The sequence below is a fragment of the Dasypus novemcinctus genome, chromosome 15 (genome assembly GCF_030445035.2).
Source record: "Dasypus novemcinctus isolate mDasNov1 chromosome 15, mDasNov1.1.hap2, whole genome shotgun sequence".
Taxonomy (NCBI): domain Eukaryota; kingdom Metazoa; phylum Chordata; class Mammalia; order Cingulata; family Dasypodidae; genus Dasypus; species Dasypus novemcinctus.
Window position 1 is genome coordinate 75120111 of NC_080687.1, and position 18469 is coordinate 75138579.

At 35.5% G+C, this 18469-nt stretch overlaps 1 non-coding gene across 1 annotated transcript; it reads right to left on the minus strand.

The window, feature by feature from the left end:
* Window positions 1-4027: 4027 nt before the first annotated feature.
* On the minus strand, window positions 4028-4134 carry LOC111762707 (U6 spliceosomal RNA). Its single transcript, XR_002795753.2, has one exon. It is a non-coding gene; the product is annotated as a U6 spliceosomal RNA (small nuclear RNA).
* Between the last annotated feature and the right edge of the window lie 14335 nt (window positions 4135-18469).

The following is an 18469-nucleotide window of genomic DNA, read 5'->3' on the forward strand; positions in this document are numbered from 1 at the left end:
TACTTAAAACTATCAACAGGTGAGTGTCATTCCTATCAAAATTCCAGCAGCCTTTTTCCAGAAAAGGAAAAGCTGATTTCAAATTCATATGGAAATGCAAAGAATCCTAAATAGCCAAACAATTTTGAAAAAGAACAAAGTTAGAGGTCTCACTCTTCTTAATTTCAAAATGTACTAGAAAGCTACAGGAATCAAAACTGAGTAATCCTGTCACAAGGATATACATAAAGACTGATGAAATACAATTGGGAGTTCAGAACAAAAGACACAACATCTATTTATTGGTGGAAAAATAATCTTTTCAACAAAAGATGTTGGGAAAACCTTAAATTCACATATAAAAGAATGAATTTGGACCCCTACCTGTCACTGTATATACATCTCAACTCAATATGGATAAATGACCTAAATATAGAGCTAAAACCATATGAATCTTAGAAGAAAACATTAATGAAAATCTTCATGACCTGGGTTTTGGCAATGGAATTTTAGATATGAGACCAAAAGATTGAGCAACAAAAGATACAAGAGATAAATCTGAATTAATCACAAGTAAAAATGTTTGTGCATCAAAAGACATTATCAAGGAAGTGAAAGGATAATCTACAAACTGGGAGAAAATAGGTGTGAACCATATACCTGATAAGATATTACTATCAAGAATATATAAAGAATATTTATAGTACAGCAACAAAATGACAAAAAAATTAATGGGCAAAGTTTGTGAACAGATATTTGTCCAAGGAGATAAAGAAATGGCAAATGACCATTGAAAAAAATACTCAAGTTCAATAGCCATTGAGGAAATGACCTGTAGTTTCTGCATGACTATTCTGTAAGCTTAAAACATTCTAACAGTAAAAAACCCACAATTAGGTACCACTTAATACCCACAAGGATGGCATGGGTACCATTAATTTTTTGTAAAGATTTATTATTTATTTATTTATCCCCTCCACCCCCGGTGGCTTGCTTGCAGTCTGCTGTGTCCATTTGCTGCATGTTCTTCTGTGTCTGCTTGTCTCCCTTTGTTGCATCATCTTGCTGCACCAGCTCTCTGCAGGCACAGGCCATCAGATCTCCGTGGGTGCAGGCCAGCTTGCCTTCACAAGGAGGCCCTGGGATGTGAACCCAGGGCTTCCCCTATGGTAGACAAGAGCCCAATCAATTGAGCCACAGTCGCTTCCTCCTCCCATTAATTTTTAAAAAATAAATAGTTCTGGAAAGGATGCAGAGGAATTGGAACTTTAGAACATTATTTGTGGGTATGTGAAATAGTTCAGCTGCTATGAAAGGAAATATGGCAGTTCCTCAGAAAGTTAAATATAGAATAATCATGTAACCTGGAAATTCTACTCCTAATAATATACCCAAAGAAAGTGAAAACAGGGTCTCAAATAGATACTTGTATGCCAGTGTTCATAGTAGCGTTATTCACAATAACTAAAAGGTGGAAACAACCCAAGTTTCCATCAGCAAATGAATGGCTAGAAAAACTGGTGCATACACACAATGGAATATTATTTGCTGATATGAAGGAATGAAATTTTGAGACATGCTGATGTATGGATGAAACTTGAAAACCTTATGCTGAATGAAGTAAGCAAGGCATATAAGGACAAATACAGTGTGGTGTCATTTACATTAGATATCTAGAAATAACAAACTCACAGAGACAGAAAATAAACTAAAGATGACTAGGAGTGGCGACTCCTACTCTCTGGTTCATTGGTCTTACCCAGGTCTGCTAACAGGGAGGTGAAGATGGTCAACCACCACACCAGGGAATCAAGAGCACCAACAACTGCAAGCAGAGGAATTGTATCCAGCATCTATGCAGAATCTAAGCCCCCTCTTGATCTAGAGGTGGAGAGGACATCACCATCCCAGGGTCCATAGAATGGAGGAATAAAATATGTGCTAGAGTGGACTTACTGATATTCTACTATAAAACTATTGTGATGAGTAATAGAAGAAATTTTAGCATCAAGGTGGAGAAAGTGGCCACAGTAGTTGCTGAGGGCAGGGAGAGGGAAGAAGAGATGTGATGTGGGGACATTTTTGGGATTTTGAATAGTCCTAAATGATATTGCAGGGTCAGATGCTGGACTTTATATATTCTACCATAACCTACTGAATGTAGTGGGGGAGAGTACAAACTACATAGTAAACTATTACCTGTGTAGTGTAGCAGTGCCCCAAAATGTGTTCACGGAGTGCAATGAATGTGCCACAATGATGGGGGAGGTTGGTGTGAGAGGAGTGGGCTGGGGGTGTGCAGATATATGATAACCTCTTATATTTTTTAATGGAACATTTTTTATGTGATGAATGTATCTTCAAAAAATACAAGTCACAAAAATGATGTGGTGGGGAGTGGGGAATGGGTTATATGGGAAATAAATAAATAGATAAAAATATTTTTAAAAAATTGTATGGAAATCAAAAAAGACAATAAAAATTAAAAATAAAAAGATGACTAGAGAGTGGGTTATGGAGGAAGGAGGAGTTTTCGTTTTGTGGTTGTATTAGCATGCCAGGGTTGCTACGACAAATACCAGTCAAGCCATTTTAAACAATAGAACTTTGTTGGCACATAGTTCGGAAGCCAGAAATCCCACCACAAGTTATTAGTAGGCCATGCTCTATTCAGGAGTCTGTAGTATTCTAGTGCTGGCTTACCAGAAATAAGAAATAATCGGGGTTCCTTAGGTTGTAAATGCATTTCTGCCTCCATCACATGGCAATCATTTTCCTTCTCTGTCTTCTACTTCCAGTGTCTACTACCAGACTGTATCTGAATTTCCTTTGTTTATACGTATTTCAACTACATTGGATTAAGGACCACCTAATTCAGTTGCCAACACATTAGCTAAAAACATACTCAAAGTTCCTACTTACAAATGGGTTCACACTCACAGGATCCAGGGTTAGGATGTGAACCTGACTTTTTAGAGGGACATGATTCAATCTATAGTGAATATAGAATATTTGTGAATAAAAATTATTTTTTAAAGGATGCTGTTACTAAAAATAGCTAAGTGAAATTCCAAATTGTTAAAATGATGTTGATAGTAAAGGCAAGAAATGTCCTTGTATAAGACAATGGACTAAATCAGGGAAATTTTTGTAAAGTAGGTATAGATTCAAGTTAGGTCTTACCTTTACTTTCTCATTCTCAATTAATATTAAAATAATTATTTTGAAGAGACTTTTTCATTTAATGATGTGAATTATTCAATAGGCATCCAGGAAACAATTTTCATAATTTTGATGGAATGTTTTTATAAGTTAGAAATTTTATTTATTTTTATGACAAAATATTCTTCTTAAGTAATAAATGCTTTAAATGAGAAATTTCAGCATCTATTCAGGGTATGTCAGTGCAAGTATTATAATTATGATTTCATCTTTTTATAAAGGTTTTACAATTATGTATTTAACATGATAAGATACTTGGAATTTGTAGCAGGCATCATTTCTTATGACTAAATTTTTGTCTTTAAAGACTTGTTTTATTTTTTAATTGAACAAGCTGAATTATGATTCTTCTGTTATATTTTTTCATTTTACTTACTCTTTCCTTTTATCTCATTAACTTTCAAGATTGACAATCAAACTTTCCAAGGCTTTGACAATTTTAAAGTGGTTCACAGAAATCTACATGCATAAATTCAGTTAACAATAATGAGAGTTAATGAAAATATAGCTCTGAATGTAAAATTTTGATGAATATGTCATGCTTACTATTTTGGGTTTCTTTGTCTTTTCATAAAGTACCTACTTCAATGACAAAAAATAAGTTCAAATGAGACAACAATTCTGTGAAAAAACTTTCACTAAACTTTGCAATTTTTAATTCATATACAAAGTTTTATCTACTTTATGCCTCCAGTTATCACCTAAAGCAGTTTTTTTTTCCTGTTTTTAAATTATCTTTAGATTCCATAAATGTTACATAAAAAATATATGGGTTCCCATAAACCCCACCCGCTCCCCCTCCCACACTTCCCCCCGTTAACAACAGAAAAATATGGAACACTTCATGGATTTGCGTGTCATCCTTGTTCAGGAATCATGGCTAACTTTTCTGTATCGTTCTGATTTTAGTATATGTACTGTTGAAACAAGCACAAAGAGCAGTTTTATAACTCCTCTCAGAATGTTTTATTCCTCAAATATAAGTGATCAAATGCTTATATCTGTAGGTCATAATCCTCTTTCCTACATCTACAAGTAAATAAAATCATAGTGGGAAGTAGAGAAAAACTATGCTATACAAAATAAATTCCTATATTCTAGATGGGTTATCAGGAATATTATACAGTTTGACATATGTTCTTTTTTTATAACACTAAAAAATAATAACAATAACACACCAATGAAATTGCATGCACTCTATACAAAAGTAGGATATTTGACATTCACAGTTACTTTTTAATCTCTGGTTCGGGTTTTGAACACAAGGGCATGCATTACTTTCCACCTTAAAGATTTATTCTACATCTAAGCATATTCAATATAGGCTAGTTAATATAAACTCAATAATCATTAGACTAGCATGGACAGTAGGATACCCAGTTCCAAGAATGGTGAGTCAAGAGTTTTGGTGTGGGTACCATGAATTTCTAACAAGTTCTTAAGTGCTGCTAACGAGGAGTTTTGCTATCCTGTGAGGTATCTGCTATATCAACAAAACACTTAATAGTAATTCATTTCTATTCCAAAGCTGGAAAATGTTTTGTACTGTATTAATATAATGAAAGAAAAATTGTAGTAGTATTCTCTATATTAAGAAATAAGTTCCAAGGTGAACTTTTAAAAGGAAGAAATACATAGATACAAGTTGATAAGTTCTTGGACACATAAGGATTTGCCTGCTTAATTACCTTAATGCAAGCCACCATTACTTCTCACCATTTTACTACAAAGAACTCCCTGTCATCCCTGCTTATAATATTGTTATCCGTAAGTTAAATCTGCATATTTTTGCCTAAGTGATTTTTCTAAAACACAATTCTGACCAAGATAAAAAAAACAACAACAAAAAACACTTTTCTTTCAGAATAATGTCCAGACTTCTTAATTTGGCCTAAAATAACTTTATACCCTGGCCTCTGATTAAATTCCTGTCTCAGCTCTCATTGGGTACTGAGTTCCTTTCTGCCTCCAACTCTGGAGAACTACTTTCAATTCCATGCTCATCAGGAATTTGCATCTACACTTATTCAGCATTGAATATTTCCCATTTCTCAAACTCTTGTCCTCTCACTCTGATAAATTTGTCTTGGAAATTCTTACTTGTTTCCTCACATCATTTTCTCCAAGAGACCTTCTTTAATCCTTCAAAGCTAGCTAAGGTATCTCTTTTACCAATTTCTGAGGCACCTCTTTGTGCCCCTGTCTTTGCATTTATCAGGCAATATTATAATTTTACATTTACCTGCATGACTATCCCATTGAACTTCCAACTCCTGAAGGCAAAGGCACATTATTTTTTACTACTACAGTCTCAGTGGTTAAAAGTATTTTTGCATTTATGGGCATTTCATAAATAGTTGTTAAATGAGGAATGGGATCTATGACGTGAATACCTCTTGAATAGTGTAAAACGGTAAAAATTAAATAGGGTATAAATTTAAAAAAATAATTCTTCAAGAGTTTACCACCATCCCCTACTATCTAGTCCTCAGTTCATAAACATTATGAATCATAGATTCTCCAGTTAAAACTTAAAATTGGACTTTGATTAAAACAGTCTTTCAAAGCTCCGCTGAATCCAAACTTAAGTCAGAAAAACACTGAGACTAACCTTCAAGAACATAAATCATCTTCTGAAATTTGTGCTGGATCTCTGAATTTTCTGGAGCATGTACTTGACTGGATTTCAACTCAATCTATCATTTATGACCTGTGAGAACTGGAGCATATTTGTTAACCTCATTGTACTACGGTTTCTTCATTTACAAAATTGAGCATAATATTTCTTGGTATAGAACTCTCCCTAACATTGATAGCTGACACATTTTAGGTCTCAGTAAATGGCACTGTTTTTCATTTAGTTCTTAACATAAAAGGTCTATTAGTTAATTCTATTTAGTAATGGTTAATATTTTTCTAACTCTATCACTGGTGCCCCAATCTTTTGACTAGACATTTTTCTTTTAATAAAGATATTCAAGAAACAACTTTAGTTTACACTTTTGATGATTCTCAGTAATCTAGTAGAAAATGAGGATCTTTTAGCCCTCTTCTCTCATGGCAGAGTGCATACCAATAAGTCCCCATACAGATCCATATACCATAATTTCTACTTTTCTTATTCTACCACTTTCTTTCTTTTACTGATTTGTGTTATTTTTTGTTAGAATTCAAATTTGATTTAAATTAAAATCTTATGTTTTTCTTAGCACTAGCTAGAACTCAATACAGCTAATATATAAAATGATCCATAGAATATAAAGATAAACTTATGATATTATAATAAATTTTTAGTTTTTATCAACACAAATATAAACTTTCTATAGTCCAAATTGTTATAAAAATTCAAAAATTAAGGTACTGAGAAAGGGACTTTTTTGTATCATTAAAAATCTTAAATAAAAATTTTATCTACCTTCTCAAATTATACACTACCTAGCCCACCAATATTATAGGTAGGGAAATTAAGTAGTGACTGTCAATTTTTGAAAATTTTCCTATTACACATTTAATGTTCTTTCATAATTTGTTATAATATTCTATCTATAGTCCATAAGCAGGGAAATGTTGCAAATAACTAGATCAAAATCTTTAAGGAAAGATTTTTGTAAATATTTATAAAATATTGCTTAATTTGAGAAAACAAACATATATTTAACAAGTTAATAGTGATTATAGTGATTATAGTAAAATCATAATAGTGTAAATCACTATTCCAGTGATAATATAGTATAATACAAAATACAAAGTCAAATATTCACCTTTTTCTTTGACATGTGTCTTTAACAACAATATTAGCACAGCTAACAACAACAATATTAAGGAGAATAAAAAGATGAGGTGGAAAATTCCTCTCCTGTATTCAAAGAATGGGGAGTGTGTTCAGCTAGGTTATGTGGAGTTTTTATTTCATTAACCAGATTGCTTCAATAAAATAATTCAATATATTAGTCAGTGTTCTTCAGAGAACCAGAACTCCAGAGGCATTGGCTCACAGGACAATGTGGATTAGCAAGTCTGAGTTCTGTAGGGCAAGTCACAAGTTGAAAACTCCAATGAATGTGAAGATGAGTTCTCTAGGGGAGGTTGGCTGTCTGACAATGGCTACTGGAAAGGGAGCTTCCAGCTATAAAATTGAGCTGGCCAATCATAAGGCCTGACTCTTCTCATTGGTCAGATACCAACTCACTTCTACTCCAAAACCGACATGGAGAAATGTGGATATTTAGAAGGAGCAGCATGAAATTGGAGCTTTTTAAATAAGTGCTAGAGATGTCCCTGGGATTCTGACTCCAACAAAAACATCCAAAAGCTCTATCACCTTAATTGGTCAAGTTGCTTATTGTAATAGGTCATAATATATATCACCCAAAACACATGTTCATAATCTGCATATTTATGGGTTGAACCCATTGTAAATAAGACTTTTTGAAGGTGTTGTTTTTTAGTTAAGATGTGGTCAGCTGAATTAGTGTGAGTCTTAGCCTCTTACTGGAGGACTTTTACAGAGAAAGTCACATGGAGGACCCAGAAGCCAGAAGTCAGTTGGAACCTGGAAGAGAAATGAGAGGGCAGCATCATATGATGGGAAAACTAAGGAACTCCAAGGACTGCCAGCCCACCAGAACACTAGTGACCCCAGAAGGAAGAACACCTTCTATCCCCAGAAACTGTAAGACAATTAATTTTCATTATTTAAACCATTCATGGTATTTGCCAGAGCAACCTGATAAGACATTTATCTTTTCTTAGGTCAAGTTTTCTCATCTTGAAAATTAATCATAGTATTTATTACAGGCTATTTTCAGAGAAGTATATGATTAATGAAACAAATAACTGAACCCAGTGTTTAGCACATAGGAAGCCATTAGTATTCTGGGAGATCATTGCTATTATAGTGCAAGAAGCTCATTAAATTCATTCATAGTTGTGTGGTTTAGGATAGCTGTGACATTAACTTTAATCTTCTTTCATTTTTAAAAGTAATACATATTAACAAATATCAATTTTGCATCCTAAAGATAATACTTCCTAAATATTTGGCTCAGAGTAACAATGAATTAACATTTTTTTCCTAAATGAATAATGGATTCTCCTTTGAATCCATGAAATATTGACTCTTTAACTATAGACTATCAGTATACCCTGTAATCAGTCTAAACCATTGATTTCTCTAACATCAAGTTGCATTTATATAATGTGCAATAGTAATGGTTACCATATTAAAACAAAAGGCAGATTTAAATTATGAACAGAGTAATTTAAGAAGAATCATAAGTAGTACATTTTTTTTTATATTCTATTCGACTTAGGAAATAGACTCTAAAATATGATCCTCACAGAAGATGGGTGAAGGAGATAGTTATCCAATGATGAAAATGAAGATCCAATTTTATTTGAAATGCTGTATATGACTTCCACATATTTAACTGGTTAGTCATATGAATTTAGAAAATTAAAGATTCAGCTAAACATGCCAATCCCAAGAGGCTTAAGCCTACTAATATCTATGGTTTTACCACTTGTTTTTTCACCAATTAATTGAAAGGAAAAGAAAAAGCATTGGGGACTCTGATAAAGAAAAAAGGAGTATAAACATCAAATATTGCCCAAGACTGCTCTAAGCTGAATGATTTCATTAAAATAAGAGATATTTAAAAGTCATTCTTCTTGACACCATGTTTATTTTTACTTTCATAATTCATATTCCTATTATTGTGATGGTTAATTTTATCTGTCAACTTTGCTAGGTTATGATGTCCAGTTGTTTGTTCAAACACTGAACTAATTTCCCATGGAAGTATTTCATGTATAGAATTAGCATCTACAGTCAAATAATTTTAACTAAAATAGATTACTCTCAACAATGTGCTTGGGCCTCATCCAATCAGTTGAAGAGTTTAACAGCAAAGACTTGAGGGTTCTAAAGAGAAGAAATTCTGTCTAAATATAACATCCTTTACTTCTCTCTGTTTCTAGTGTGTTTGGTTACCCTATGGCTTTTGAATTCAAGACTTTTGCATCCCTCTTACCAGGAATTTCCTGTCCAACAGAATTTGGACTTGCAACCTCAACAATTACATCAGTCAATTCCTTAAATTATGTTTCCTAATGTGTCTTTATTTTAAGCATTTATTTTTTATTATATTTTTTGAAGATATAAAAATCACAAATATGCTACATGAAAAAATACAAGAGGTTCCCACATACCCCACACCCCACCTCCCACATTCCTCCCACATCAACTACCTCTTCCATCATTATGGCACATTCATTGCATTTGGTGAATACAATTTGGAGCACTGCTGAAAGTGACCACTGTAGTTCTGAGGGCAGGGAGAAAGAAGAAGAGATGCAACATGGGGGCACCCCCGGGACTTGGAGCCATCCTGCATAAACTTTCATGATTGTTATTTCTTCTTGATAGATTTCCCCTTTTATTCTCTTTATTGTTTTATTTTTTTTGATAACATGGATGAATCTTTTTTTTAAATTTTATTTTATTTATTCATTTTTTAAAAAATATTACATTAAAAAAATATGAGGTCCCCATTCACCCACACCGCCCCCACCCCACCACTCCCCCCACAGTAGCACGCTCCCCCATCACGGTGACACATCCATTGCATCTGGTGAGTACATCTCTGGGCATTGCTGCACCCCATGGCCTGTGGTCCACACCATAGTCCACACTCTCCCACATTCCATCCCATGAGCCATGGCAGGACATACAGTGTCCAGCAATTGTCCCTGCAGCACCACTCAAGACAACGCCAAGTCCCAAAAATGCCCGCATATCCCATCTCCTCCTCCCATTCCCCACACCCAGCAGCCACCATGGCCACTTTTTCCACACCAATGCCACATTTTCTCCATTATTAACCACAATAGTTCATGAATAGAATATCATTAAGTCCACTCTAATCCTTACTGTATTCCTCCTTCCTGTGGACCTTGGCTTGGTTGTGTCCATTCCACATCTATGTCAAGAGGGGGCTTAGATTCCACATGGATACTGGATGCAATCCTCCTGCTTTCAGTTGTAGGCACTCTAGGCTCCATGGTGTGGTGGTTGACATTCTTCAACTCCATGTTAGCTGAGTGAGGTAAGTCCAATAAATCAGAGTTGAGATTCAGGGCCTGGCTATCATATTGTGAGTCCAGAGATTCAAATCCCCTAGACATATCTCAAACCCCAGCACCAACTACAATTCCAGTAAAGTAGCATGAAAGTCTTGTGAAAAGAGGTCACATCTGAGTCCAGCTCCATCATGCAGAAACACCAGCTCCAAAGAAGGGCCAACTGACATGACAGTGAACTCCATCTGCCATGACCATAGAACCTGTGGGCCTCTTTAGCCCTCAAAAGAACCAATTCCTGGGGTTGTATCTACTTTATCTGTCTCTGAGACTCTGCTCAGGTGTGCATAAGGGCAATCCTTCTGAAAACCTCCAGACTCTTTTTTAGAGACTCATAGCCATATAGACTCATTTGTCCTTTCCATTTCCCCCTTACTCTAGGTCAAACAGCATTTTTAACTCCTATTATTATATGTAGGCAGGGATATTCTGCTGGTCCACGTTGAACTTTTAATTCAAGGTCATTTTCTAGTTACATCATCAGCTGGTACTTGGTAGTGATCCCTTGGTGCCAGGGAGGCTCATCCCCAGGTGTCATGTCCCACGCTGGGGGGAAGGCATTGCATTTACATACTGAGTTTGGCTTTGAGACTGGCCACATTTGAATAACATGGAGGCTGTCAGGAGGGATCTCTTAGGCACAGTGCTGCTCTAGGCCTTGTTCTTATTTCAGGTGTATAGGCTCACAAGCATAGTCATTAGTATCAGGGGATCACTGTTGTACCCTCATTCCTTCCTCGTCCTTGCCGTTGCACCTGGGGGACTGCCGCTGCTCCCCTAGGGACCACGACAGAGCCTCCTTCCCCCCCAGCCAGGAACCCAGTATCCCCCGAGCTATTGTTTTCAATTGTTTCCACTATGAGTATATCCAAACATTTCCATGTACCCTGGACACATGCCCTGTATAACTCCCTGTCAACCATATGTCCCCTGTCAATAACATCCCATACCAGTATTACTCCACTGCCATTGTTGAACCACTCTGTGATGCAAAACTTCCTGAAAAGTGAAGCCCAATATAATGTCAGGTTCCCTTACTAGTAAAATGGAATATAGCAATGAGTTTAAAGGTTAGATATAGAATACATATTGATTTGGAAAAATTCTACATCCTATCTTTTTCTTTTCTTTTTTCCCTAATTATTAAGCTTCTCTTCACAAGAGCCTTAGATCACAGGAATTCATATATACAATATACAGTACTCCCACATATCCATTATAAAACCTTTTCCCTTCCACAGCGATAATCTATTAACTTATTCATATCATATTTACTGAAACTGATGTACAGATATTGAAACAATAGCTGTCAAACAAGGTAACATTTGTGTTTACATTGTGGTTTATACTTTAGGCTATACAGTTTTGTAAATTTTTTAGTTATCCTATGTTTTATATTATGGTTTACATTATTAGTCTGTCATCTCCTATATGTTTTTGGTGTAATATTACATGTTTTATATCCATCCTTGTGTACTCTTGTGAAACACTTCTTTTGCCCTCACATTTACTTTGGTTCCATCTATTCAATATCCATTTCCCCCTCCCCTTGGGCCCCACAATGACAGTCAATCTTCATTTCTTGAGGAGTCATGTTCAGAGATACTTGCAACAGTATTGAGGGCTTGACTTGCTCTAATGCCCTGGGAGCCACCATTTCTCTTGAGAGATACAATTCCCTCTATGTGATGGCATTAGTCCTCCCCAGGTTGTGGGTCTAACTTCACTCTCATTATATGGGTCTCTACCCAACGGTATAACCGACTCTGGCAAAATGAGCATTCACATATTCCCTAGGAGTCTGTCCTGCATCAGGTTATCCCCTTTGAGTATCTTAAACAGGTAACTTTCCTAGTTATATTTTGCAAAGGTTTTCTCAGCATTATACTCTCAACCAACACCTGACAATCTCCTATGTTCATGTGTTGCCCCATCCTCCCCCCAATTTCTTGGGCAATATTACCCATCCACCCATCCCTAGCCCCCTTCAATCCCCCAAAGCCCCACCCAAAGGTAACCCTATGCCCCCATTTTATCCCTTCCTTGTACAAATACTTACCTCCAGCTTGTCATAGATTTCACCCATGTAAATGTCAGCTTACATCCTTCCTCTACCCCCCAATTTCCTGTAAGCCTATCTTCCATTCTCTAGCTCTCTGAGGCAGCTTGCTTATTTCATATCATTGAGGTCATGTAGTATTTGTCCTTCAATGCCTGGGTTGCTTTACTCAACATAAGGTTCCTAAGATTCATCCATATTATCACATGTGTTTGTAGTGTATTTGTTCTTAAAGCTGAGTAGTATTCCATTGTATGTATATACCACATTTTATTGATCCACTCATCAGTTGATGGGCATTTGGGTGGATTCCAACTTTTGGCGATAGTGAACAATGCTGCTATGAACATTGGTGTGCATATATCGGTTTGTGTACCTGCCTTCAGTTCTGCTGGGTATATACCCAGCAGTGGAATTGCTGGGTCATATGGCAAATCTATGGTTAGTTTTTTGAGAAACCACCAAACTGTCCTCCAGAATGGTTGGATACTTCTGCATTCCCATTAGCAGTGGATGAGTGTTCCCATTTCCTCACATCCTCTCCAGCATTTGTGTTCTTCTGTTTTTTTTTCATAGCTGCCAATCTTATGGGAGTAAGATGGTATCTCACTGTAGTTTTTATTTGCATTTCCCTGATAGCTAAAGATTTGGAGCATTTTTTCATGTGCTTTTTTAGCCATTTGTATTTCTTCTTTGGAGAAGTGTCTGTTTAAATCTTTTTCCCATTTTTTAAATGGGTTGTTTAACTTTTTATTTTCAAGATATAGGAGTTCTTTATATATGCAAGTTATAAGTCTCTTATCAGATATATGGTTTCCAAATATTTTCTCCCATTGTGTAGGTTCCCTTTTTACTTTCTTGACAAACTCCTTTGAGGTGCAGAAGGCTTTAATTTTGAGGAAGACCCATTTATCTATTTGTTCTTTTGCTGCTCGTGCTTTTGGTGTGATGTTCATGAAGCCATTTCCTATTACAAGGTCTTGTAGATGTTTCCTCACACTGCTTTCCAAGGTCTTTATGGTCTTGGCTCTTATATTTAGGTCTTTGATCCATCTTGAGTTGATCTTTGTATAAGGTGTGAGATGGTAATCCTCTTTCATTCTTCTACATATGGATATCCAGTTCTCCAGGCACCATTTGTTGAATAGGCCATTCTCTCCCAGTTGAGAGGGTTTGGTGGCTTTATTGAATATTATATGGCTATATATATGAGTTTCTATATCAGAACTTTCAATTCGATTCCATTGGTCTGTGTGTCTCTCCTTATGCCAATACCATGCTGTTTTCACTACTGTAGCTTTGTAGTATGTTTTGAAGTCAGGTAGTGTGATTCCTCCAATTTCATTTTTCTTTTTCAGTATGTCTTTGGCTATTTGGGGCCTCTTTCCTTTCCAAATAAATTTCATAGTTAGTTTTTCTAGTTCCTTAAAGAAGGCTGTGTTGATTTTTATTGGGATTGCATTGAATGTGTAGATCAGTTTTGGTAGGATAGACAACTTAATAATATTTAGTCTTCCTATCCATGAACAGGGAATATTCTTCCATTTATTTAGGTCTTCTTTGATTTCCTTGAACAGTCTTGTGTAGTTCTCGGTGTATAAGTTTTTTACATCTTTAGTTAAATTTATTCCTAAATACTTGATTTTTTAATTTACTATTGTGAATGGTATTTGTTTCTTGATTTCCTCCTGATCTTGCTCATTATTGGTGTACAGAAATGCTACTGATTTTTGTGCATTGATCTTAAAATCTGCGACTTTACTAAACTCATTTATGAGTTCTAGAAGCTTTGTTGTAGACCTCTCAGGGTTTTCTATGTATAGGATCATGTCATCTGCAAATAATGAAATTTTGATTTCTTCCTTTCCCATTTGAATGCCTTTATATCTGGTTCTTGCCTCAGTGCTCGAGCAAGTACTTCTAAGACAATGTTAAATAGAAGGGGAGACAGTGGGCATCGTTGTCTTGTTCCTGACTTTAGAGGGAAGGGTTTTAGGATTTCTCCATTGTAAACGATGTTGGCTGTGGGTTTTTCATATGTATTCTTTTTCATGTTCAAAAAATTTCCTTGTATTCTGATCTTTTGGAGTGTTTTTATCAAGAAAGGGTGCTGTATTTTGTCAAGTGCTTTTTCTGCATCTATAGATATAATCATGTGATTTTTTTCCTAAAATCTGTTTTTATGTTGTATTACATTGATTGATTTTCTTATGTTGAACCATCCTTGCATACCTGGAATGAATCCCACTTGGTCATGGTGTATAATTCGTTTAATGTGTTGTTGAATATGATTAGCAAGTATTTTGTTAAGTATTTTTGTGTCTAGGTTCATTAGAGAAATTGGTCTGTAATTTTCCTTTCTTGTGGTGTCTTTGTTTGGCTTTGGTACTAGGGTAATATTGTCATCATAGAATGAGTTAGGCAATGTTCCTTCTGTTTTGATTTTTTGGAAGAGTTTCAGCAGGATTGGTGTTAGTTCTTTCTGGAATGTTTTGTAGAATTCACTTGTGAAGCCATCTGGCCCTAGGCTCTTCTTAGTTGGGAGGTTTTTAATGACTGATTCTATCTCTTTACTTGTGATTGCTTTGTTGAGATCTTCAATTTCTTCTTTCATCAATATAGGCTGCTTATGTGTTTCTAGGAATTTGTCCTTTTCCTCTGAATTGTCGTTTTTGTTGGAATATAGTTTTTCAAAGTATCCTCTTATGATAGTCTTTATTTCTGTAGGGTCAGTGGTGATATCTCCTTTCTCATTTCTTATTTTGTGTATTTGCATCTTCTCTCTTTTTTTCTTTGTTAGTCTCACTAAAGGTTTGTCAATTTTATTGGTCTATTCAAAAAACCAGCTCTTGGTCTTATTTATCTTTTCAAGTGCTTTCTTATTTTCTATTTCATTTAGTTCTGCTCTTATCTTTGTTATTTCCTTCCTTCTTCTTCCTGTGGGATTACTTTGTTGTTGTTTTTTAATTCCTCCAAATGTGCAGTTAGTTCTTCAATTTTTGTTCTTTCTTCTTTTTTGATGTATGAATTTATGGCTATAAATTTCCCTCTCAGTACTGCTTTTGCTGCATCCCATAAATTTTGGTATGCTGTGTTATCATTATCATTTGTTTCAATTTTGTCATTGATTTCTTTTGAGATTTCCTCTTTGACCCACTGTTTTTCTAAGTGTGCTGTTTAATTTCCGTATCTTGGTGTGAAATCTGGGCCTCTGGCCCTTGCAGATTTCCAGCTTCACTCCACTGAGGTCAGAGATGAATTTGATCTTTCTGAATTCATTAAGCCTTTCTTTGTGGCCTAGCTTATGGTCTATCTTGGAGTATGATCCATGTGCACTTGAGAAAAATGTATATCCTGCTGTGTTTGGGTGTAATGATCTGTATATGTCTATTAGATCCAGCTCCTCTAATATACTGTTCAAATATTGTGTTTCTTTAGTGATTTTCTTTTGAGATGTTCTGTCCAGAGTTGATAGTGGTGTATTAAAATCCCCCACTATAATTGTAGATGCATCTATTCTTTCACTTAGTTTTTCCAGCATTTGCCTCACGTATTTAGAGGCACCCTTGTTAGGAGCATACATATTTATGATTGTTCGTTCTTCTTGAGAGATGTCCCTTTCACTAATATGTAGTACCCTTCTTTGTCTCTCACAATTGTTTCGTATTTAAAGTCTATTTTGTCTGATGTTAATATAACTACTCCTGCCTTTTTTTGGTTATTGTTTGCTTGTAAGATTGTTTTCCAACCATTCACTTTCAGCCTCCATGAATCTCTGGGTCTAAGTTGTGTCACTTGTAGACAGCATATAGATGGGTCATATTTCCTTATCCAATGTTCCAGTCTGAATCTTTTGATAGGTAAGTTTAATCCATTGACATTCAGTGTTATTACTTTCAAGGAATTATTTATGTTAGCCATATTTTCATTGGATTTGTGTTTTTAATATTTTGTTTGTTTGTTTTTTCTTCTCTTTTTGTCTTTTTTGTTGCTCTTACACTCTCCTGCAACTCTGCTTGTCCTGTTTTTTCCTTTCTTCCTGCAGAACTCCCTTTAGAATTTTTGAAGGGGAGGTTTCTTGTTGGCATACTCTTTCAATTTCTATTTATTTGTGAATATTTTGAACTCTCCATCATTTTTGAATGCTAATTTAGCTGGATAGAGTTTTCTTGGTTGGAAATTTTTTTCTTTTAGTACCTTGACTATATCATATCACTGCCTTCTTGCCTCCATGATTTCAGATGAGAAATCAGCACTTAATCTTATGGAGATTCCCTTGTATGTGCTGGTTTTCTTTTCTCTTGCTGCTTTTAGAATTTTCTCTTTGTCTTGAGCGTTGGATAATTTGACAAGTATATGTCTTTGGGCGGACCTGTTGGGGTTTATGATGTTTGGTGTGCATTGTGCTTCTTGGATATGTACATCTGTCTCTTTCAGTAGATTTGGGAAGTTTTCAGCCATTATTTCCTGCAACACTCCTTCTGATCCCTTTCCCTTCTCTTCTCCTTCTGGGATGCCTATAATACGTATGTTTGTGTGTTTTGCATTGTCATTCAGGTCCCTAAGTCCTAGCTGGATTTTTTCTATCTTTTTATCGATCATTTCTGCTATCTGTTTGATTTCTGATGTACTGTCTTTCACATCACTAATTCTCTGCTCTGCCTCTTCTAATCTGCTGCTATTTGCTGCATGTGTATTTTTGATTTCTTGAACTGTGGTGTTCATTCCCATCATATCTGTTATCTTTTTGCAAATGTCTGCAATTTCCCCTCCAAGTGTTGTCTTCATATTATTAACCTCCCCCTTTACTTCATTAAATTTGTCTGTGATATATGTTCTGAGATCTTTAATTACTTGTGCGAAGTTCTGCTCCCCTTCCTGGTTTTTAGTTTGTTCATTGGATTCAGCCATGTTTTCCTGATTACTGGTTTGATTTGTAGATTTTTGTTGCTGTCTGGTCATCATTTTATCTTGACGGGTTTAATCAGTTCCTTAGCTTCTTTATCTAGGCTTGGGGATTAATTAGCTGTTGTTTTTGCATAAGTGTTATATCTTCTCTTTGTCACTTTGTTCTTCTTATTCTAATTTCTTATTGCTAGCTGAGTTCACTTTGAAGGAAAGTATTAGGGCCAGGGAAAGGCAATTGTGTGAGTAAGGAAAATGTGTAAAGTAGTATTGGTAATGAATGTTAACAGAGCAACAATATGAGATCTGGGATGGTGGATATTAGACTCATGTAAGTTGTGTAGAGTTATAGCAGTAAGTAGAGTACCTATAATGAGGTAGTCGACTGAATATGGGAGGAATATGGTATGAATTAAAAAGCTAATGTTTTCATGAGAGAGGGAAAGAGAAAAGAAAGGCAGTAGTTTCAAGAGTGGATAAAAGCCAGAAAACAAAACAAAGGTATTATAAATTAAGAGTTAGACAATTTGGGGATCAAAGAAAGGGAGGTGGAATATAGGAGAGACAGTAGATGATGGAGGATATCAAGATGTGGGGAAAAGGGGATAGTGTAGGTAGCCAAAATCAATTCACACAGAAATGAGGCAACTGAGGATGAGGAAACCCAGCAAATGTGAGGTGTTCCATGTAGCACCTATTGTATAATTAAGATGAAATAAAATAAGAAGAAAATGAGGGACAAGAGAAAAGAGAGAGAGGAAAAAAGAGAGATAGAAGAAAGAAAGACAGAAAAAGGGGGGGGTGGGTAAAAAAAAGGGAGGGGAGCAAGTAAGGAAAAGAAAAGAAGATATAATACACCAATGACAGCAAAACCACAAACCCCTAAATAAGTGAAAAAAAAAAAAAAAAGACCTTGGGGGATATAATGGGAGAAAAGACTAGGAAATAATGCAATATTAGCAACCAGGACAATAAAAAATAAAAAATTAAAATTAAAATTCAAAAAATAATACACAAACGTTGAGGTTTAGGACAATCAAGGACCTTAGATGGTCCTCAGGGCATGGTGGATTCAGGGATGGAAAATCTGTGATATTGGAGACTCAAGAGGTGTGAGTCTCTGGGATGTGGGCCACCAGGGTTTAAGGGACACAGACCTGGCAA